General features: G+C 42.8%; 1 protein-coding gene across 1 annotated transcript in view; it reads left to right on the top strand.

The window, feature by feature from the left end:
- GUCA1C (guanylate cyclase activator 1C) overlaps window positions 1–24,013 on the top strand; it is a 741,913-nt gene that overhangs the window by 512,288 nt on the left and 205,612 nt on the right. The gene's annotated exons all lie outside the window — the stretch shown is intronic.

Below are 24,013 nucleotides of genomic sequence, written 5' to 3'. Positions count from 1 at the left end.
CTGCTTGGTTTGGCTCCAGATATTCAGTTTTCTCAATAAAATTTGATAGACATCTGGCCACATGAGCCTCCAAAATCTTAGACAGACATGGGAGGAGGGATATGGGGCGATAGTTAGAAGAAGTTGAAGGATCCGCCCCAGGCTTTTTCAGAAGGGGGACTATTGTGGCAACCTTAAAGGCTATAGGCACCACACCTTTGGTAAGGGATTCATTCAAGAAAGGGAGAAGGCTATGAGGTAGTGCTGTAAAAATGACTTTAAGGATGGAGATTGGACAGCATTCATTGGGAGAGCCCGACTTGACTCGGGGGTAAGAGATCAGACAGAATTTTAGGACAGTACTGAAAGATTGTTTATAATGACAGCATTTTTTAAAATGTCGTCCTGGCATTCTGTGTTGGACGGAGGAGAAATGCTGTACTTTATAGTGACAATTTATTCCCAAAAGTAATTATTTAAAACATTGCACATCACTTGAGTGGGGGCCTGGTTAGGTAGTATTCTCTTATCAATACTAATCTCACTAACAATTTAAACAATGCCCTTGGTTTTATTGTTCGCATTGAGTATTCTTGTAGAGAAGTGAGCCGCTTTGGCAGTCAATATAGCCTTTTTATAATCTGTGCGGGCCCGCAAAAACTTGTGTCTATCTTCCAGATTGTAGCTATGCCTCCATTTCCTTTCTAGTTGTCACAGTTTTAACTTTTGTGTTTTCAAATCGGAGGAAAACCGTTTATGGGCATCATGATATCTAGTGCAAGAAAATGTAGTCAGGGGGCATGTCTGTCACTAGCCGACTTTAACCAGTCTGTAATTGTGGCTTCCATAGTGTCGATGTTTGAATTAAAGGTGGGAAGAGAGCCGGCCAGAGTGTGGATAAATTCCTGTTTATCAAGAGTTCTCCATTTTCTTTTTAGTCCTCCCCCTACCTTGGGTAGCTTCTGCCTACCAGTGAGACTAAATGAAAATTCAATCAGATGGTGGTCCGACCAAATGCAGGGAGAGATCAGGAGTGTAGGTATATTTAAGTTGTGGGACCAGATTTGGTCCAATGTATGACCTTTTATATGAGTAGGGCCGATAGGAGCTGACTCAAGTTCAAGTTGGAAAGCAGTTCAGATAATTCTGTTGCCTGTGGTCCACCATGATCATCATTGACCCAATAATTCTAATCCCCTATAAGTAAAACCCTGTAGTAATTCATCACAAGATTGGCCATTTGTTCACTTAACAAGAGCGGGAAAGGGGGCATAGTCTGAGTTGGGCGGTAAATCAACACCATTGCAAAAGATCCCGCTGTTGAATCCAGTGAAATGACCAAATTCTCTACGTCAGGCAGTTCCAATGAGGTCATACCAGTGAAGTAAAATTTCTTGTGTATGATAGCAGCGACGCCCCCTCCCGATTTTCCTGGGTGCCGGTTAGCATTCAGGATGTGAGTAAGTAAATATTTATTAGCACAGTTAATTAAAACCAATGCAATACAAAAGCAGAATATATAAAACAAGAATATAAAATGACATGTATTTTAAAACGGACATAACATGGACGTTACTGTTCATTTCATGCTGGTAATAAGGTGTATTATCCTTTCATTATTCACACAAAAAGTACTTTGGCAGTGGATTTAGTTTTTATTTTAAAAGCAGTTTAAAATTCGGTTCTGGGCATTTTTTTCCCACATCCATTCAGGTTTTAGTAATATGAGGGGAGGGCTGCTAATATATCAGGTGTGGAATCCGAGGGTTCAGCCAGGTTTCAGTGATCAACATTGCATCCGGTTTTTCTGTAGAGAGCAACAGCAAGATGGCCAGCTGATGCTTAACCAAGGACCGTGTGTTAAGATATAGACAACAAAGACTGATGGAATTAGCTGGAATAGGGCAGCTGGTGGTGGAAGAATAGTGATCCAGGCAGGAAGATACGGAAGGGCCTGCTATGATTTTTCTGATTTCATTAATCTGGATGCGGTTTACTACTGCATAAGGCAACTGGGTATGACGTTGCGCCAGTGCTCTGAGTTCCGAGGATGAATAAGTAATAATTTGACCAGGGAGGGTGGCCCCTGGGCCAGGTCGGCGTGGACGGGTTTGCCTTTGGCGCGCCCGCTGCGTGCTTCTGCTTGTGGGAGTACATTTAAGGCCCGGCCCGCCTCCAAGCTCCTCCTCCTACCAGCCGATTGGTTAAGGCCTGGGGGAGCTGGATGAGCATCAGGGAGAGGCGTTTCAATCCTAAGATGCAAACAGTTTGCGATTCCGTGAGATTTTAAAAACACAATTACAAGTGCAATTTAACTTAAAAAATTATAGCGCCAGCAGGTTAGGGTCCGCGCGGCAACGAACACACAATTTACCCACTGCCTTCAGCCGGGGTAGTAGTTACAAAAAAGGCTCTATAAAGGGCCTGCAGTTTGAATTAGAATGTGAAATAGAAGAATAATTGATAACCCCAGCCAAGAAAGGCAGCAGGTAGGCAAATTACCCACTGCCTTCAGCCGGGGTAGTAGTTACAAAAAAGGCTCTTTAAAGGGCCTGCACTTTGAATTAAAATATGAAATAGAAGAATAATTGTTAACCCCAGCCAAGAAAGGCAGCAGGTAGGCAAATTACCCACTGCCTTCAGCCGGGGTAGAAGTTACAAAAAAAGACTCTATAAAGGGCCTGCACTTTGAATTAGAATATGAAATAGAAGAATAATTAATAACTGCAGCTAAGAAAGGCAGCAGGTAGGCAAATTACCCACTGCCTTCAGCCGGGGTAGTAGTTACAAAAAAGGCTCTATAAAGGGCCTGCAATTTGAATTAGAATGTGAAATAGAAGAATAATTGATAACCCCAGCCAAGAAAGGCAGCAGGTAGGCAAATTACCCACTGCCTTCAGCCAGGGTAGTAGTTACAAAAAAGACTCTTTAAAGGGCCTGCACTTTGAATTAAAATATGAAATAGAAGAATAATTGTTAACCCCAGCCAAGAAAGGCAGCAGGTAGGCAAATTACCCACTGCCTTTAGCCGGGGTAGAAGTTACAAAAAAAGACTCTATAAAGGGCCTGCACTTTGAATTAGAATATGAAATAGAAGAATAATTAATAACTGCAGCCAAGAAAGGCAGCAGGTAGGCAAATTACCCACTGCCTTCAGCCGGGGTAGTAGTTACAAAAAAGGCTCTATAAAGGGCCTGCAATTTGAATTAGAATGTGAAATAGAAGAATAATTGATAACCCCAGCCAAGAAAGGCAGCAGGTAGGCAAATTACCCACTGCCTTCAGCCAGGGTAGTAGTTACAAAAAAGACTCTTTAAAGGGCCTGCACTTTGAATTAAAATATGAAATAGAAGAATAATTGTTAACCCCAGCCAAGAAAGGCAGCAGGTAGGCAAATTACCCACTGCCTTTAGCCGGGGTAGAAGTTACAAAAAAAGACTCTATAAAGGGCCTGCACTTTGAATTAGAATATGAAATAGAAGAATAATTAATAACTGCAGCCAAGAAAGACAGCAGGTAGGCAAATTACCCACTGCCTTCAGCTGGGGTAGTAGTTACAAAAAAAGGCTCTATAAGTGACCTGCACTTTGAATTAGAATATGAAATAGAAGTATAATTAATAACTGCAGCCAAGAAAGGCAGCCTATCAGAGTAAGCTCTCGCAATAATTTATTCAATTTATTTTTATTATGATTTGGAATTCCGTGGAATTCCACATAAAATACAGAATAAAAACAGCTTTTTCATACAAATCAAGGAGATAAAAAACAATTTCACAATTACACCTATCGATATAATATAGTTAGCCTCGTAAATATGGTTTACTAAAAACATCAGTTGTTAAAATACAAAAATTAATAACTCATTTTCACTAAATTTCAACTGCGAGGGTAAGTAATCTAATACGTCGCATTGCAGGGCAAAAGTATCATATCAATCGGCTTTTAGTCTAAAAATCATTGGTTATCAGCCAAGACAAACATTTCGAAAGACAAAGGGTGTTAAAAAAGTTTTTTTTGTTTTTTGTTTTTTGTTTTTTGTTAGGAGATGATCTTGTCAAGAAGAAAATCGAAAATAGCAGCAATTATTTTCAACAGTACTAACTAAAGTGCTAATGCATTAATTAAAGTGCAAATGCTTTACTAGTACTTTGTAATGCAACATACATAGTAAATTAACATTCCTACAAATATGATCTGAAGCAGTAAGGGTTGAATGGTATTATTATTTTTAACGGTCTATCAAAGTGCCAATAGTGCTTCAATAAAATACTGATACAAAAAATGATTGCACACAATATTTTTTTAAATATCTACAATTCACCCATACCCATTCATTTTTCTTTTAATAAACATTTAAAAATTCTTTAAAAAAGCAGAACATTTTAAAACACATCAGTTCGGATGGGAGAAACATAAGAAAATTGCGGGCCTGTCCTGCCGTTGCAATGTTATGCTGTAAAAAACCATGCCTTAAATATTTACGGCGAATTAGATGGAGTGCTGGACACACTATCAGGACATGATTAAGGTCTTGTACACCGCCGTTGCATAGATTACAGCGTCTTTCATTTTTGGGGATACCCTCCCAAGCACCTGTCACAATCCTCAAAGGAAGCATGTTCAATCTCAGTAATAAGAGCACTCGGCGTGCTCCATGATACAGGTTCCAAAGTACATATGGCTGAGGTTTTTTGACAATAAATCTCCCCATAATGCAATCTAGCCTTCCATTCGCATTACATGTTTGCTGATCTCTTCTACTTGAGATCATATATATAGATTTTTTAATAATAAGCTTTAGAGCTGATTTATCTAAACGGAGTACTTCTTCAAAATCAAGATCAAAAATACTTAAAGATTTTAAATAATTTCTAAAAATTACACTTTTCTTTAGCAGATTAACAAAAATTTCCTTATACAATGCAGCCCTTAATAGATTCTCCTGCCCATTCAGCAGAGCCTTACACCACCGCAAACACGCTGCCATCGAAAGCACATATGTAGAAAGAAGGCCAAATTCAAGTCTAAGAGCTGCAATGGGCGCGGAATAATTTAGATTACATATTTGACGCCAGATTTTTCCTTCCACCTTCTCAAACATTGCCCACTCACCTTCATCTATTGTTTCAATTGCATAGTTTAGAGTCGGATGAATCTTTATTTTATATACTGCAATAGTGTGAGAAAAATGTCTTTTTCCACATTGCAAGTAAAGGCGATTAATACCAGATGCTTGCGAGATGGCTTTACTTTTGCAATGGTCCAAATGTCTCTTAGCAGAGCACCTATTTGTAAAAAAAATTCCTAAGTACTGATAACATTTTACTATTTCCATTCTTTCATCTCCTAAAAACCATTTCAAGTTTGGTCTAACCTTACAGCCACCATGACTAAAAATCATCACTTTGCTCTTCGAAATGTTTATCTTTAAAAAATAATCCTTAGTATACCTGACCAATTCCGTTAATCGCCTCTGGAGTCCAATTGGGGTTAGATCCATTAATTTTGCATCGTCCGCATATAGCAGACAGCTTATTTTTAGATCACCCACTTGTGGAGGATCCCCCTTACATTCCCCTCACCGGCTTAGTAGATCATTTATATAAATTGAAAAAAGCAATGGGGCTAATAGGCACCCTTGCTTCAGGCCATTATTAGTGGGAATTTTCTTTGAAAGGTCCTGAGTCCCTCCTAACAAGACTTGAGTCCATGTTGATGAGTGGAGTGCTATTATTACTCTTAACAAGTTCCCGGGTATTCCCATAGCAAGCAATTTCCTCCACAGCGTCCCTCGGTCCACCCTATCGAACGCTGTGGAGAAATCAATAAATGCAGTATACAATGGGGACCTCTGACCCACAGGATATTTATTGATCAGGGTCTGCAGGACAGATATATTGTCTAACGTACCACTGTTCTTCCGGAACCCTGATTGTTCAAGAGGAATTAAATTATTTCCAAAAAACCCACTCTTGTAGGTGTACCAAGATGCTTTTTGCAAATAGTTTTCCAGTTGCATCTAGAAGTGAAATTTGCCTGAAAATTGCCGGAGAGTTTTTTGGGCCCTTTTTATATAGCGGAACTATAATGCTTCCCTTCCAAGAGTAAGGGATGACCCCGAGATTGTAACAATGAGCAAACAGTGGTTGTAATAATTTTGCCCAATCGCCACAATCATTCTTTATGATGGCCAGGGGGACATCATCTGGCCCCATTGCCCCAGAATATCTTGCCCCCTTAATATATCCTTCAATTTCCTTAGTTGATGGGGCTTCGACATCACCTACCAGTTGAGAGATTTTACTAAACCCGTCATCATCTTCAGCCCCTGTATTTGTGGCATACAATAGAGATATATAAGTAGACCATTCTACTTCTGGAATTAACATGGGTTGGGATTTTACTACACTATCGCAATATTTGGCTATTAACGCCCAATATTTCCTGCTGTCCCCTGAAAGCGCCACTTCCCGGAGTTTAACCCATTTTTCATCTTCAGCAGCCCTACAATCTGCTGCTGCTTTCCTTTTCCGGACCTGTTTTAATCTATATATCTCTTTTTGTCTTAGTGCTATAGGGTCTTTAAATTGGGCTCTAATCAGCTCATTTATCTTTCTATTTAATATTTTAATGTCACTCGGCAGAGTTGCTAAGGGGGTGCCTCTTCCGCTATGCTGCTTTTTTCCCAGCGCTTTTATTGCAATCATAAGTTTTTCATATCCCACAATCAAGTTCTCCCGAGCAAGACCAGGTACAATATTTTTAAAAACCCACTGAAAATTCGGAAGGTTCTTGTATGACCAAAAAGTGCGACCATTATTTCGAGAATAGGATATATTATCATTCCTCTGATTCCAGAGTTCAGGCTTCTCGATACATATAGCTAGATTTACTGCCAAAATGTCATGGTCACTCAACTTCGTTGGAACCACTTTAAATTGTGAGCATGCCCCAAAGAATTGAAAAGACACAGCCATGTAATCAAGTAGGGAGTGGCCAAAAGCCCCATTGAAAGTAAGTGCTGCTGGTAGATCTTCTGCGAATCTACCATTTAATAAAATGAGGTCAAGCTCCCTGAGATTTTGCAAAAGTGAGAGGCCCCGTTTATCGGCTTTTAAATTGGGCGGGAATACAGAATCTGGTATACACCAAACCTCCTCCAAATCCTCATTAGAAAAAGCCAAAATAGAACTATTACTTATTTTAGCGTTAAAGTCACCGACCATTAATATACACACTCTGTCTTCGCTCCTACATAAATTATGCATGTAAGAACAAATGGAGTCAATCAATGGGGTGGACGCCTTCCCCGGAGGAATATACACATTTACCAAGAACAGAGACCCACTGTAACCCTTATGATTCATTTCCATCTTCAACTTAGCACACATACAACATTTTGAGGGGTGTATATCTATCACTGCATCCCATGCTAAATCACAAATCAGCAGAATGGCTAATCCGCCCCTTGCACGTCCCCTCATAGATTTCTTTGCCGCAGCACAGTGCACATAGTAATTCTCCAACTGGAACTCATCCCTAGCCCACGTCTCCTGGAGGCAAATTATCTTTGGGTCTAGGGAGGCCAATGATTTAAGCTTCTGGTTTTCTTTTCCTAGCCCTGCCATATTCCATGAGACAATTTTACACGGCAGGCTACCCCACGCGCTATTGTTTTTATAGAAGTTGTTTTTGCCCCATTCAGAACGCTTGCAATCCAACTCCATTTTGTTGCATCATCTTCTCTGTCTGTACTATGGACCTCTTGGACCTCCGGTGCCAAAATCTTAATTGATCTTACACCTGATGCCCTTCCTACTGTTATTTCTATGTCCTCATATTGTATACATGTACTCTCTCCCATATGTTCCAAAGATTCACTCCCTTGCCGATGGCTAGGTACCTTGATGTTTTTAAACGAGGCATCAGATGAACCTGAACTAATAAGGACATCAATTCCTCTTTTCCTAAGGCCATCCGCATTAGCTAAGATAAGTGAAGCAACTACCCCTGATGTAAAAGCAGCTTTAGTTACATATGGCTTATACCTCCAATCTAAATGGACTAATTCAATATCTTTACTAGAGATTAGCTTTAGATCATCTATTTCTGAAATGTTTTTAGGAGAGCACTTCTATTTAGAGTTATTAACTCAGCATCAAAGAGAGGAATAAAAATAATAGCCCTATTCGCTTGCCCAGCGCATGTCACTGGAATCTTAGCCTGATTAGCAACCTGCACACTTCTATGGGAGTCATCATGTAAATTCCCCTCTTTATTTTTATTAGTAGTTAGAATCATTCTCCGGCTAACTCCCCCATCTTTACTTATATCAAGATTCATTGTCAGCGGAGTTTGCACAGCCAAGTCAAGTGCAGCGCCAATTAAATCTACTCTCGGGCAAATTTCAGAGCTATTTTCCGTGGCCACTTTATTTCCAGTACTACTAAGCAAGTTACTACCACCTCCTATACTACCTTCGACCCCCCCAACATTGTCCAGAAAGACATTCTGCCTACCGGATATGCTGTCCATCTGAGAACCAAGAGCTTGCTCGTGGTTAGAACTCATGTTTAATTACAGACGACCCAAGGGCGTTTTGTTCTTTTTGTCAACAGGGGCTATGTAAGAATTCTCCTTTTGACTTACATGTTCAAAACGCAACTTTCTATGTTTGTGTTTTGGGAACCTGCGGTATTTCATCATTTTTTTCCTCCTCCTACAACCATTTTTAATGGACCCTTTTCTTACTAGTAAATCTTCCCCTTCAGCTGGACTCTCTGCAATATCATTTGCTTCATCTAGTTGTCGTGGTATAGTTTTCTTCTGCTTACTCATATTTAAGATTGTGTCTAGTGTGTATGTATGTGTATAGGCATTTATATAGCGCACTACTTACCCGTAGGGTCCCCGAGTCTTCTCCTACAGCTGAGCTCTCTAAGATGTTTTTTGCTTCATCTAATTGTTGTAATATGGTTTTATTTGGCTTACTCATATTAAAAATTGGGAAAACTCGCACAGCATCTAGTTTAGGGGAAGCATTTTCCGATAACTCTTCCCTCAGGGAGAGGGCTTTTACAGGAGCATTAAAGCTAGCTTTAGACAGACTTGAATTTAATTTTCCTACAGACGGTAAGTTTACAAAATCTGCCTGCAGTTCTTTTGGTCCCCCTACCCCTGAGACTTTATCAGCATTAAGAGATACGTTAAGCGTTTGACATGCTTTACTAGAAGTAGAAGTAGCACAGTTCACACAAACCGGTCTATGATTTTTAAGATCCAAGACCCCTCCTAAGATTGGCGTGAGGACTTTCAGAATATGGTCGGAGTTTAAAGTACTTTTCTCCATCAGGGACAGAATTGCGGAAAGTATTTTTTCTAATTTAGAGAATGTGCTCATTAACCCATCTGCCCCTACAATCTCATTTATCGGCGAGGGGTACAAAGGAATCCCCACCACATTGTTAGGTGTCATTGAAAGTTCCACGCCTGATAAATCATGTAAGTCCGGAATCATAGACAAATCTGTAGGGGTGCTACTATACATGATAAAGAGGGGTAAAGTAGCCTCCAAAGGAGTTGATTTAGTTATGTTAGTTATTTTGAAGTAATATGCAGGTGACTTAATCGTCCTGAATGAAGTTAATCCTAGGTGGTTCAGTAAACATAAATACACTTAACATTAACCAAATATGACAATACTTCACATAGACACAATATAATCAACGTAATAAACAATGGACATGTGTATAGGCAAAAAAATGATTTTATCAAATTTCAGTTGTGAAGGGAAAATACAATACAAGAAAATATGTACAAGGAAATCAAAAGGGGGAGTGAAGAGGTAGTGCCGATGGGCACCGAGGTGGGCACGTCCTCCTCTTAACAGGGATTCAAGTCAATCAAACAAGGGCCACCTCACATTGGGTGGGTGTATATCCGGATGTCATTGGAATACACCTTCTTTGTTAAAATACCCCTCACACACCAAAAGGGCCCTTGGTGTCATGCTTCATCATCGGGGTCTTCCCGTCCCGCTGCGGGGCGGGGCAGTGCTGCGACAAGCGGATACGCCGGAGCACCTTTAAATGGAAGTGCTATGTGTTGGGAGTGAGTGTCAGTGGGGTCAGGAGTGATATATTAGTGAATTGTTAAAAAATACCTGGCCTAGTGGAAAAAGGAAATTTTATTAAACACTGGCTGGTATTGTTAAAAGAAAAGTGAAGCGGAGAGATGGAGCTGATTAATGGGCTCTCTCTCCTATGTGGGTCAACATGTTTCGAGGCGCAGGGCCTCTTCGTCAGGACCTTGGGGGAGATCCCCCTGTCACTCACTAGTGTTTTCTCCACAAAGGTAGAAAAAGTGTATATACAAAAAAGTGAAAAAAAGGCTATGTGTGTAAATATAATTAATAATTACAACACTTTTATGCTACCACACTGATAATGTAGTATGCTTATCAATGGAGGAATCAATGCCTCATGAGCCAGCTTTTGACAGAAGGGTATAATGGGGTCCCAATGAGCCCCTTGCACGCTTGTGCTTCCTCCTTCGTCTGCTGCTTCCGTTCAAAAATCCTGAGAGCACTAGCCGGTTCTACTTCTGAATCCTTGGAGATTATTACTACATGACGAAGTTCTACAATTCCTAAGCAGAACGGCAAACTTGAGCCAATAAACAAGTGCTAATATAGGTGGCCAGTTCCCCGCTATCAAGGAGATTGAATCTCCTCGCTTGGTTTATCTATCAATTACAACTCTTCTCAACAAAGGGATAGAGCACTTTTCGTCCTAAGGGAGTTACAATATTAACTTTTCTCCGTCCTGATGATGGTCTTAACGAGCTATCCATAAAGACCGAAACGTCGACTCCCGGCCTTATCCAAAAGAGAATTATCTACATCTATATATTTTTTGGATAGGCATTGCACAGGCTTTACAGTGATCTTTGATTAAGTGTCTAATTTTTATCCTGTTTTCCTGTTGTACATATTTTCTTGTATTGTATTTTCCCTTCACAACTGAAATTTGATAAAATCATTTTTTTGCCTATACACATGTCCATTGTTTATTACGTTGATTATATTGTGTCTATGTGAAGTATTGTCATATTTGGTTAATGTTAAGTGTATTTATGTTTACTGAACCACCTAGGATTAACTTCATTCAGGACGATTAAGTCACCTGCATATTACTTCAAAATAACTAACATAACTAAATCAACTCCTTTGGAGGCTACTTTACCCCTCTTTATTACGTTTTTACCCAAGCCCCCAAAGGTTTACTGGGTTGCTCACTCTATTTACTATACATGATAGGCATATGTGTTTGTGTCCCTATATGGGAGGACAATAGTAGTTTAATCGAATGACATTCTGAGTCCCCTCCCTGCAAGTGCAGTTTCGCTAGATGCATTACTCGTTCAGCATTCTTTTCTAGTGGGAAGGCTAAGTCCGGGAGAGGAATGTCCTCGGCTTTAGCCTGCCCATTTAGCAAATTCTGTTCTTTCTGTTGTTCTATTTTTCGAGAAACAGCATTTTCTTCTGTTAATGAACAGTCCATCAAGCTGCTTTGTGAGACATTTACTTTATCTTCTACATTTTCAATAGGAGTGATTAGGTCTGCTAGGGAAGAGTTTGGCACAATTTCCTTAGTTTCGCTTCCATTCCTCTTAACATATTCTATTACCTCTGGCCTCTGATGGACCACTTCCACCTCCATATCAGATTTATTTTCCTCGTTCACTGCTTGCTGTACATCTATCCTGCTATCTAATGGAGGGGGTACTACTTTACAATCTCCCCCATTCACCTTTAGTATAGTCACAACAGGGTAAAGTCCCTCCCGACTTGACGCGTATCCATCCAATCTGTTCTCTGTTATCATTTCAGAGTCCATTGACCCCTCCATTAAGTTCCCCTCCAACTCTTCACCACTTTTTTGCCCCATTCCACACTTAAAGCTCCTTCCCTTACTGGTAAAAATTGACTTTACCGATGGGTAGGATTTCAATAAAGAAAGATGAGCGCCGGGTCTACGGCGTCTGATAGTTTTTTGAGGTTTTAGGGGACTCAGACTGCTCGTGACAGACTGACTGGTGGATACTAAAGATTCTGCGGTTTTTGCTTTTGACTGTGAGCGTAGTTGCCTTACAGACATTACCATTATAGTTGCAATTTATCACGACCTAAGATTGTTAACCACCCCACTATGAATGACACGAAGTAGGGGGGGACTGACAGTGTGTATAAATAAATGTTAAGACACAAACTCCACAAATTCCATGCAGTGAATCACGTACCACTCTGGCCGAGGCCTGGGCGATTCAACAGTGACCTAGTCTGAGCCACACGCCGACCCCCGTCTGGCAACTGGGACAGTAGTGGTTATAATAACCGCAAAGGTCTAGGAGATATTTTATACACAATCCTCGTCGTGGAGTACACGTCAGTGGGGTGGCTCTGCCCGGCCTCCCCTTTGCCCGGGCGCTCCCGCCACGAGGAGGTGGAGTCCAATTTACAACGCCTCCTGGCACGATTCCTCAGGTGGCGGCTTCCGGCCGCACTGCAGGCTGGGACCTGTAGTCCTTGCAGTCCCGGTGGCAAGTGCCCTCCCACGCACTCAGCGGCCGCAGGGGATGGAGCAGACTGCGGCGGCGGCAGGGAGGTTGCGGCAAAATATCAGCCCAATAACAAAGCAGAAAGTGCAGGAAAGATGAGTGCTCCCTCTGGTACTCACAGGTAGGAACTTTAATCGCGGGAAACACTCAACTCGACCCAACCCAACCCGGGTTGCAAACTTCAAGCAGACTTCAAGCGCTTCAAGCGCTCATGAGTTCAAGTATCAGAAGCCAGACGCCAGAGAACTCAGGCGTATGCAGGGCTCTCACTGCTGTGCCCCCCGTGGTTCCTGTCTCCCAGTAGCTCTCAGTGGCTCACAGCTGTACCTGCACCTTGGTTTTCACAGTAGCGCCCTCCGTTGTTCCTGGCTTCCAACAGCTTTTCTGTGGCGCCTTGCTGTGGGCTCCAGCACTCCAGCGCCCCAGCGCCCCAGCGCTCGCAGCCTGCAGATCGTGTGAAGGCGTTAGGGCTCTTAGTGTCATACAAGGTGATCAGAGCGATCCGAGCAGTCCGAGCGCTCTGACCCCCGCAGTGCCCCCTCAGCGGTTTCCTCAGCGGTTTCCTGCGGCCGCAGCAGTTTCCAAACAGCTCTATCGGTTCCAGCAACGGCTCCAACAACAGCTCCCGGGGACGCCGGTCAGTAGCAGCGGCAGCAGCGTTTTTTTATCGCGTAGCTCCTCCCTCTGTAGTCTCCGGAGGTTGTAGCAAACCAAGCAGCCAAGCCAAGCTCTCGCATAATTGCAAGGATGGAGTTTTTTTACATGTCACACCTTGCTTGATGTTCCAAATGAATACTTCTTACTTGGATCACTTCTGGAGAGTGTAGTGTCACAGATTTTGCAGGTGAAGGTTGGTGCATTGACTTTTTTCTGTGCTTCTGGAATGGTGAAAAACTTCAAGATTACTGACACTTTTCTTTTTTCCTGTGGCTCCTCAGTTACAATTTTGAGCTGGGATGGTAGTTACAAAAAAAGGCTATATAAAGGGACTGTACTTTGAATTAGAATATGAAATTGAAGAATAATTGATAACCCCAGCGAAGAAAGGCAGCAAGTGCGCAAATTACTCACTGCCTTCAGCCGGGGTAGTAGTTACAAAAAAGGCTCTATAAAGGGCGTGCAGTTTGAATTAGAATATGAAATAGAAGAATAATTGATAACCTCACTCAAAAAAGGCAGCAGGTAGGCAAATTACCCATTGCCTTCAGGCGGGGTAGTAGTTACCAATAAGGCTCTATAAAGAGCCTCCAATTTGAATTAGATTATGAAATAGAAGAATAATTGATAACCGTAGCCAAGAAAGGCAGCAGTTAGGTGTAGTAGTTACCAAAAAGTCTCTATAAACGGGCTGTACTTTGAATTACAATTAGAAGAAGAAGAAGAATTGGAAACACAGCCTGAACGTGGATGCTGAAGAAGGTGAAAAATACCAAAGGCAGCAGACGCGCAAACTAACCACTACCTTGCCAGGGAAGTGGGTCTTTGGATTTCCTGCACATTACACAGAGTGGGAGTCGGATTCCGCAGTGGGAGCCTGAGAAATGGCTACCACTTCTAAGGAAGCAAGCAAGTGCACAAAGTACACACTCCCGAATGTGGGCAGGAGGGATGAAAAATAATATCGACCCCTTTCTAGGATCTTTCATTAGAAATAGAAAAATGATTGGCAATTGCAGCCAAGTAAGGGAGCAGGTAGAAGTGTTTAATTGTGTGGATGATGAATAAGGTGAATACAATTTGGTTTCATGTATGATGTTTGGCTTTCCTGTCCATTATACAGATGTGTCAAATATGGGACGTAGCGGTCGATTGGTGTTGAGTAGTGAAAGTTCCCCGCCATTGTCAGCTCGACACTTGGTGTTGAAGGCATACATACATAGTACATACGAAGTACATACTTTGGATAAACTCGGGACAATCGCACGTCCCCCTGAAGATGATGAAATGTTCAGATGTCTCCACTATCATTTTTCGATGCTATTTTTTCTGACTACCATTTAAATTAACCAATGAAGCTGAAAGCTTTCTTTTCAACTCCTACTACACCGGCGGAAAGAACACTACATTGTTTGGATATCAAACGATAATTAAAATTCTATTTACAAAGGACAGAAATGTTCAGGAAATCTGTTCAATTATATGTAGCTTAGGGTCAAACCACGCTGGGTGCAGCAGTCACAAAAACCACAATCTCTAGGTGGATAGCTTCGGCAATCGATTTCTGCAATATCACATTAAGAATTAAAGTTGCTTTTTATACTGGTTCTTACTTAATAATGGTAACATTTCGTTGAACTTTGCATTCTACATGAATGCTAAATAAGGTAAAAAGGAATTGTAAAATATGCTGCCTTTTTAAATAAATGTACATCCTTTTAAATGTAGGTGTGTATAGGCTGTATAAAGGGTCTGTACTTTGAATTAGAATATGAAATTGAAGAATAATTGATAACCCCAGCCAAGAAAGGCAGGAGGTAGGCAAATTACCCACTGCCTTCAGTCGGGGTAGTAGTTACAAAAAAGACTTTATAAAGGGCCTTCACTTTGAATTAGAATGTGAAATAGAAGAATAATTGATAACCCCTGCCCAGAAAGACAGCAGGTAGGTGTGTGTATGTGTGGATGAGGTGTGTATTGTGTGCAAGATGAATAAGGTGAAAAATAAGATAGGCAGCAAGTGCGCAAATTACCCACTGCCTTCAGCCGGGGTAGTAGTTACAAAAAAGGCTCTATAAAGGGCCTGCCCTTCGAATTAGAATATGAAATAGAAGAGTGATTGATAACCCCAGCCAAGAAAGGCAGTAGGTAGGCAAATTACCCACTGCCTTCAGCTGGGGTAGTAGTTACAAAAAAAGCTCTATGAAGGGCCTGCACTTTGAATTAGAATATGAAATATAAGAATAATTGATAACCGCAGCCAAGAAAGGCAGCAAGTGCACAAATTACCCACTGCCTTCAGCCCGGGTAGTAGTTACAAAAAAAGGCTCTATAAAGGACCTGCACTTTGAATTCCAATATGAAATTGAAGAATAATTGATAACCGTCCTGGGAATGTGTTCATAACATAACTCTCAAGGCACAATATGTCAGACGCCTTCAGAATACACTAGCGGACAAGCTCAGCAGGACCCTGTCAGACTGCCATGAGTGGAAATTAGACGTTCAAGTTTTCGAGGCTTGGGGCTAACCAATATTGGATTTGCTTGCAAAAAAAGCAAAACAAAAAATGCTGGTATTGTGCCAGTAGATACCCTCAACAGTGGTTACGAGGGAATGCCGTGCCCATGCGATGGTCAGGGATTTTTGCTTCTGCTTTTACCCTGATCTCGTTTATTAAGTGCAAGCTGAAGAAAGTAAAAAATAACAAAGGCAGCAGAATTAGCATCAAATCTTTCATCTTGAAAGTCACAGGTGATATCTGCAGTACTGATGCACTGTACTTCAGTCTTGCTGCCTGTTAGAGGTAGATTTTGTTCTTCAATGGAAGTATTGCTCATTTACAAAGTATCTTCGGTATTATTCTACTCTCTTTCCATAACTAATGTTTTATGTTGTAGGTTCTTGCACAAAATCATAAACACTTGACTTTATCACTTTTCTTAACAGATAATACAAAAGTAGCTTTATCAACTATGTTGGCCCCAAAAAAATATTAAGTTCATACCATTGTCTAATAACATTCCAACAGTAGAATTTTAGTAGATTATAAGGTTATATAAATATAATTACTCATAAAGATAATCTGTTTAAGTTTTCTTAAAATGTAAAACCATTCACTCCTTTTGACAATAGAAAAAGACTCAGACTGTTATAGTAAAATGCAGTACTAAAAAATGTGGAATATGTTTATTCACTCTGGGTGAACACATCAGAAAACATAAACAAAAACATGTTTCTGGACTTCACTGAAATCTTCAAGGGACAAATTAGGGCTTTCATAATACAAAAACACCTTCTACTTAGTGACATCCAATTCTATTTTTTGTGGAATAGTTGAATTCTACCTCCGCCTTTTGGACTGGTGGGTAGCATTCCAAAGTGTTTGACAGCTTAGACTACATGTTTGCATGCAGCCAAAGAAAGCTTAGCATGTTTATCCATGGGCACTTTGTCACTCAAAACCCAGCAGTCAGGGTTTAGGATTTTAAAGGGTTGCCATACGAATGACTGATGAGTTTATATGTCAGTGATAAAAGAAAACAAGTGAGAGTGTGCTTGTTTTACATTACAGATATACAGACCTGAAAGACCATGCATCTAAAACCATGAAAACTTTTTTGAATGTATGGAAGAAAGAAGTGAAAGGGAGTGTAGAAGGAATACATTCGAGTATAAAATGTGTATGGTTGTTCAGTCTAAACACACCTTTTGGATTATGATCATGCCATAGTGTTGTAACTATATTATAGATGCTACTATCAGATGTGTGATAGTGGATAGCGTAATTATCTCTAATTCTTAGACTACCATTGAAGAATAACGTGTGGATGTGCGTTATTGGTAGTTGACCTTCAAAGAGGAGGAAGAATTAAATTTATGTTTCCACACATTAGCCAAATAGTTGCTCAATTTCAAACAGAGAATCAAGTAGGAATGTTAAAGGAAGTCTGGCCCACCTCTAAAAGGATTGTGCAAGTTGTGACCGTTGAGGAGGTGTGTCTCAATATTACTTCTTTTTTTTATTTTATTTGTTATAACTTTTTATTTCTATTGCAAACAAGTTAAATTAACAGAGTCTTTTCTTAGCTGTGAGATGCATAAAATTTACAGTATAAAGCATAGCATAGCATTTTTTATAGCATAACCATGATAATTCCGATCAGCAAATAGAGCAAAGAAAAATCCAGCAATAGAAATAATAAAATGAAATTTAACAGAGATAACATAGAATATACTACCCACTCGTTTCCCCTTGAATCCATTGTTGAAGCGGTGCCCAAATGTTCCTCCCCAATTGTTTTTTTAGTCCTTTTGTTGCATAAATAGCCAATTCAAAATTAAACTTAGCTAACAGGCGAGCCCTCCACATGGAAAAGGAAGGTGGGTCGGGGCTAATCCATTCTTGGGTGATACATGCACTTAGCACAGACATCATAATAAATATCAAAGACCGTTGTTCATTTTCAAGAGAGTTTGACGATAACCCTATTAAAATCATCTCTGGAGTTAAATTTACTGTAGTTCCTAATATAACAAAGAGAAAGTTCTGAATTTCTAAGAGTAAAACAGTCAGCTTAGAGCAGAGAGAGAACATATGTATTGCATCTGCTCCTATCAAAGTACAGCGATTACAACGTATACCTGCAATAGCTCCCCATTTCATGACTTTAGCTGGTGTATAATAAAGATCAAACAGTACCATATAGTGCTGTGTGCGTGATCGCTCAGAAAATAAGATAGAATTAGCTTGCCCAATTGATTCCTCAATCAAAACATTATCCACCCCCAATTTCTCGGACCATTTCTTTTGAGTCACAGATAAGTCATCTGGGAGCAGAGAAATGAGTAAATTATAAAAGTACCCTATCTTCCTTTTAGAGTAAAGACTATCTATCAATAAAAATTTTTGAAGCCCCTGTCGCTCACGAGACGATATTGAACTTAGAAAGCTATATAACTGAAGATATTTTAAATAATCCCGACTCGTGAGATTAAACTTAGATTGAAGTTCTGAAAATGTAACTATATAATTATCCTTCCATAAATCACCAAGAGAAGTAATGCCATTATTCTTCCATCTTTTCATAGTATGATCTCTGAATAGAGGGGAAAAAATATGGTGAGGTTAAAGGAGTGTAGCTCAACAGTTTTGGAATCCCAGCAAACCTCCTAATAATCTTCCATGCCCTGTATGCTGCAGTTAAAATCTTAAATTTTGTTTTATTGTAGTAACTCGGCTCTACAATTTTTAGCAAATAGCCACAAGCTTCGGTACCTAGTGCAAATTCATAGATAGATGGGATATGTGCTGGTGATATCGGAGCTTTGACACCTATTATTATGGGGGACATAAATTGTAATACGGCTGCCAAATAATAAAACAAAAAATGTGGGATAACCCACCCTCCTCTAGACTTTGGTAGAATAATTTTTTTGTAAGCTCTCCGATTGCCCCTCTAGCCCCGTAAGAATGTCCCTGCCATCTTCTCCATTTGTTTAAAGAGATCTAAGGGGAAGTCAAGCGGCACTGTTCTGAATAAGTATAGAAATTTGGGCAAAATTAACATTTTTAATACATTATCCCTCCAGTATAAAGATAAATGTAAATGATCAATTCATTCAAGAGTGGAGTTAGCCTTCTTCAAAATTGGGATGTATTTAAGTTTAGGAATGTTAGAGATTGGGGTTGTGTTAGACTTGTCTTTCTCTAGTTGGCAGAGGCATACACTTCTGACAAATAGGGACTCACCTCCTCTAGTCAGGGCAAGGGGATCACACACTTAGATAACCCCTGCTCACCCCCTTGGTAGCTTGGCAAAGTAGACAGGCTTATCTCAGAGGCAGTGCGTTAAGCATTTATGACCACATACAGTAATAAAGTGAATACACTACAAATGGACACGACACCGTAGTATTATAAAAATAAGGATGTTTATATAAGGTTTAGCACAAGACCAAATAACGACAAAAATATACCACAATCTTATAAATACTCTTGGAAGGAAAAATAATAGTTCAAGAGTAGTTTCTTCTTAGCACAAAGTCTTTAGTAACAAAAGCAACTCTTCTTCTTTAAATCACAGCTCTTGGCAACAATGTAACCCCCACAGGAGTCACACGACATCGAGGCAAAGTTAATCCAAAGGTTCAGCGTCGACGCGAGGAGCGCTACGTCGAGCCCGGAGTCGCACAGACCCCCACAACACAGTACCTTGGAAAAGCGAAGCACACGATGATCAGCGGCGTCGAGATGCCCGGCGTCGCGTCTTCGGCGTCGATCGGGCCTCGGAGTCGGGGCGACCTGCAGCGGCGTCGACAGATGTCAGGCAGGAGCAGCGCTCCCGAGGCGAAGCAGGATACGGCGTCGTCGTCGATGTCGATGATGATGCTGCAAGAGTGAGCAGCGCTCACGGCGTCGAGAGGGCTCGGAGTCGATGCGATCAGCGGCGGCGCAGACATGGGGTCACTTGGAGCTGGAGCCGAACTCGCTACTCACTGGCGTCGCTACTGGCGTCGATTGGGCCCAGCGGCCGGTATCGAGGAAGCGGGACAATGGAGCCGTTACTCATGATGTCGAGCTGGATTCGGCGGCGTCTGTCGGCATTGAGATTGCTGGATTCTTCAGAGGTGCTGGATTTTTCAGGTTCCAGCAACAAGTACTTTTAGCAAATGATGAAGTCCTTTAGCCCTGTGACTTCAACAGGAGGCTGGCACTCTTCCAGCCCTTGGAGATTTTCTTTAGCAAAGCATGAGAGTACACACTCAGTTCCTCTCTCCTGGTACCTTGGCAAAAATAAAGAAGTGACTGCAGGATTTCCCCCAGCAAACAGCACACTGGCAGAAGGGGTAGGCAAGTCCTTTGATCAGCAGGCTTCTTGTCCTTGGTTTTGGGTTCCTTGTCAGAAGTGATCTAAAGTCTTGGTTCAGGGGTCCTTCTCTTATACCCCTTTTTGGCTTTGATCCCTTTGTCCATGCAGGGGAGTTTCCCTCATCCTGGGTTTGTTGTGGGTGTAGGCCGGCAGAGGCACCTGGCCTATTCACTGTGCAGGGCTGGGTCCTCAGACGCCCAGCAGGAGGTGGAGCCATTTTGTTACTGGCAGGGCCATCGGTCTCCTGGTAGGAGGTGGAGCCAGGATCGTCCCTGGCAGGCACAGAGCCATCAGTTGCCTGGCAGGAGGTGGAGCCAGCATTGTGTCAGGCAGGGCAGGCTATCAGGAGCTACTCTTCCCCTACTCTCCATGCAAACGTCCCACTCATCCCACACTGACTCATTCAGACCTCTGGAGCCACCCAGCTCCTCACACACACACCAAACCATCAGAAACCGGTAATAGTTAGACAAGAAAATAGCCACTTTCTAAAAGTGCTATTTTCAAACTCAGATTCCAAAAACCATCCACCCAAACGGATGCGTGATTAAACTCCGAGTTCAGGGATACCAAACTCGACATTGTACCATGCTCCCCGAGCCAGCTAGGATTATAGCATTAATAATCCTGGCAGCCCATGCTAACTGATGGAGAGCAGGTAACCTTACAATAGTGAAAAACGGAAGTGGCTGTAATTCACTATTAGGACATGCCAACTTAGTCAGGCTTATCCTACCTTACGCTTATAATGCAACCTGCCCTTGGGCCTACCATAGGGGTGACTAACATGAAGTTATGGGAAGGTTTAGGGACTGGCAAGTAGGTGTACTTGCGCAGTCTGCGTGACAGTACCAGACTGCACGTAGGTCTAGCAATGGCAGACCTTGAGAGATACTTTTACAAGGCCGCTCTTGTGGGTGGCACAACATGTGCTGCAAGCCCACGAGCAGCATTTGTATTTACAAGCCCTGGTACTCCTGGTGCACTCTACTAGGGACTGACAGTAAACCAAATAAGCCAAACATGGAATTCAATCAATACAGCAATTTCACATAGGGAGCACTTGCACTGTGGCACTGATCAGCAGTGGCACAGTGCCCAAAGCGATACACCAGCAAAAACATTGTAAACAGAGGAGGCAAACAGAAAAAATGGAGGAGAGACTCAGGCCAATGATGTCAGGTCTAACACGTGTCCCCTCCAGCTGAAATGTGGGGAGAACTACCCTTGATCTAGGGAGTCCTCATCACTACGGCGGAAAAATCTGGACAGACCATCAGCATTGGCGTGATCTGTGCCAGGGCGGTGTTCCACCGTGAAGTCCATCCCCTGTAGGGATATGGGCCACATCAACAGTTTTGGATTCTCACCCCTCATCTGCATCAACCATCTGAGGGGCCTGTGGTCTGTCTGAACCCGGAAGTGAGTCCCAAACAGGTAGAGTCTTAGCTTCTTCAGCGCCCAGACCACAGCAAATGCTTCTCGCTCTATAGCACTCCACCTCTGTTCCCTGGGAAGTAACCTCCTACTGATGAAGGCTACAGGTAAGTCTCTTCATTCACCTGAGCTAGAACAGCCCCCACGCCATGCTCTGAAGCATCCGTCTGGACAACACATTCTTTAGAAAAGTCGGGTGCCTGGAGTATGGGTGCTGTGCACATTGCAGTTTTCAGGGTGGCAAAGGCCGTCTGACAGGCGTCAGCCCAGATCACATTTCGTGGCTGCTTCCTGGAAGTCAGCGAAGTCAAGGGGTGCACAATGTTACCATAATCCTTGACAAACCTCCTGTAGTAACCCGTGAGACCTAAGAAGGCTCTCACCTGAGTTTGGGTTTTGGGCGGTGCCAGGATGGTATCTATCTTGGGTTGCAGGGGGGCCACCTTGCCGCTCCCCACTTGGTGCCCCAAGTACAGCACGGAACCCTGCCCAATCTGGCACTTACTGGCTTTGATTGTGAGGCCTGCTCTGCGCAGGGCCAACAATACTTTCTGGAGGTGGCGCAAGTGTTCCTCCCAGCTGGCGCTGAACACTGCGATGTCGTCCAGGTAGGCGGCACTGAAGTCCTCCAGTCCAGCCAATACCTGGTTGACCAACCTCTGGAAGGTGGCAGGGGCATTCTTCATCCCAAAGGGCATAACCCGGAACTGGTAGAGCCCATCTGGTGTGGAGAATGCTGACCTCTCTTTTGCCCCATCAGTTAAGGCGATCTGCCAGTACCCAGACGTTAGATCAAACGTACTAAGGTACCAAGCAACCCCTAACCGATCTATGAGCTCATCAGCTCTGGGGATGGGGTGTGCGTCAGTCTTGGTGACTGAATTGAGTCCTCGGTAATCCACATAGAACCGAAGTTCTGGTGAAGCACCAGGCGCTGCAGCCTTCGGGACCAAGACCACTGGGCTGGCCCAAGGACTGCTAGAGGACTCAACCACCCCTAAGGCAAACATTTTGGAGACTTCCTCCTTGATGTATGCTCTGACCTTGTCAGTCACCCTGTAAGCCTTGTGCTTCACAGGAGTGCTGTCCCCGGTGTCCACATCATGGACACACCACTGTGTGACACCAGGAATCAAGGAGAACAGATCAGGGAATTGTCCCAACAGTTGGCGACAATCTTGCTGCTGCTCAAGGGTCAGTGTGTCAGAGAGGACAACACCATCCACTGACCCATCTTGCTCTTTTGCATACAGGAGGTCAGTAAGAGGCTCGCTCTCCTCCTCCATTCCAGCATCTGTAGCTAGGAGCATGCCCACTTTGGACCTTTCTAAGTGGGGCTTTAACCGGTTGACATGCAGGACCCTCAAGGGGTTCCTGGGAGATTTCAAGTCCACCAAGTAGGTGACATTGCTCTTCTTCTCCACAACCTCATATGGTCCAGTCCACCTGTCCTTGAGCGCACAAGGTTCCACAGGGGACATGAGCCAAACTTTCTGACCAGGTTGAAGCTCCACCAGAGTGGCATTCCGGTCGTACCACTGCTTCATCTCTTCCTGGCTGGCCTCCAGATTTGCCTGAGCAAGATCTCTGAAGCGCCTAGTCTGGTTCCTAAAGGCCAGCATGTAACTGTATACATCCTGGGGAGGTTTCCTGGGAGATTGCTCCCAGCCTTCTTTGACCAGACTCAAAGGTCCTCTTACCGGGTGTCCATACAAAAGCTCAAAGGGGCTGAACCCTAGAGACTTCTGTGGCACCTCACGGTAAGCAAACAGCAGGCATGGCAAGAGGACGTCCCATTTACGCCTCATTGGTTCTTCAAGACCCATTATCATGCCTTTAAGGGTCAGGTTGAATCTCTCAACCAGCCCATTACCTTGAGGGTGGTAAGGAGTGGTGAACTTGTAGGTTACCCCACACTCCTTCCACAGAGACTTCATATAATTGGAAATGAAGTTGCTGCCCCGGTCTGACACCACCTCTCTGGGGAACCCCATGCGGGAGAAAACACCCATCAGTGCCCGTCTCACCACGGGGGCCGTCACTGTCCTGAGAGGGATGGCTTCCGGGTACCGTGCGGCATGGTCCACCAAGACCAGGATGAACCTGTTGCCCAGGGTTGTCTTGGGGTCCAGGGGCCCAACAATGTCAATCCCTACCCAGTCAAAGGGGGTACTGATGACGGGAAAAGGTTGGAGGGTAGCCTTCTGCTTCCTTCCGCTTTTTCCCACTTGCCTGGCAAGTTTGACAGGTTTTGCAATGGATATCTGTATCCCTTCTCATCTGAGGCCAATAAAAATGGGTGACAAGCCTGTCATAGGTCTTGTCCTGCCCCAGATGTCCAGCTAACGGAACGTCATGAGCCAAACCCAGTAGGAAGGCTCTGAGCGCTGGGGTACCACCAGCACACTGGCTGACCCAGGCTCAGCAGCCTTAGGCTCGCTATACAGG

This window comes from Lissotriton vulgaris, chromosome 8 (genome assembly GCF_964263255.1).
Source record: "Lissotriton vulgaris chromosome 8, aLisVul1.2, whole genome shotgun sequence".
Classification (NCBI taxonomy): Eukaryota; Metazoa; Chordata; class Amphibia; order Caudata; family Salamandridae; genus Lissotriton; species Lissotriton vulgaris.
The sequence above is the reverse complement of the archived record's forward strand: the minus strand, read 5'-3'. Positions and strand labels throughout refer to the sequence as shown.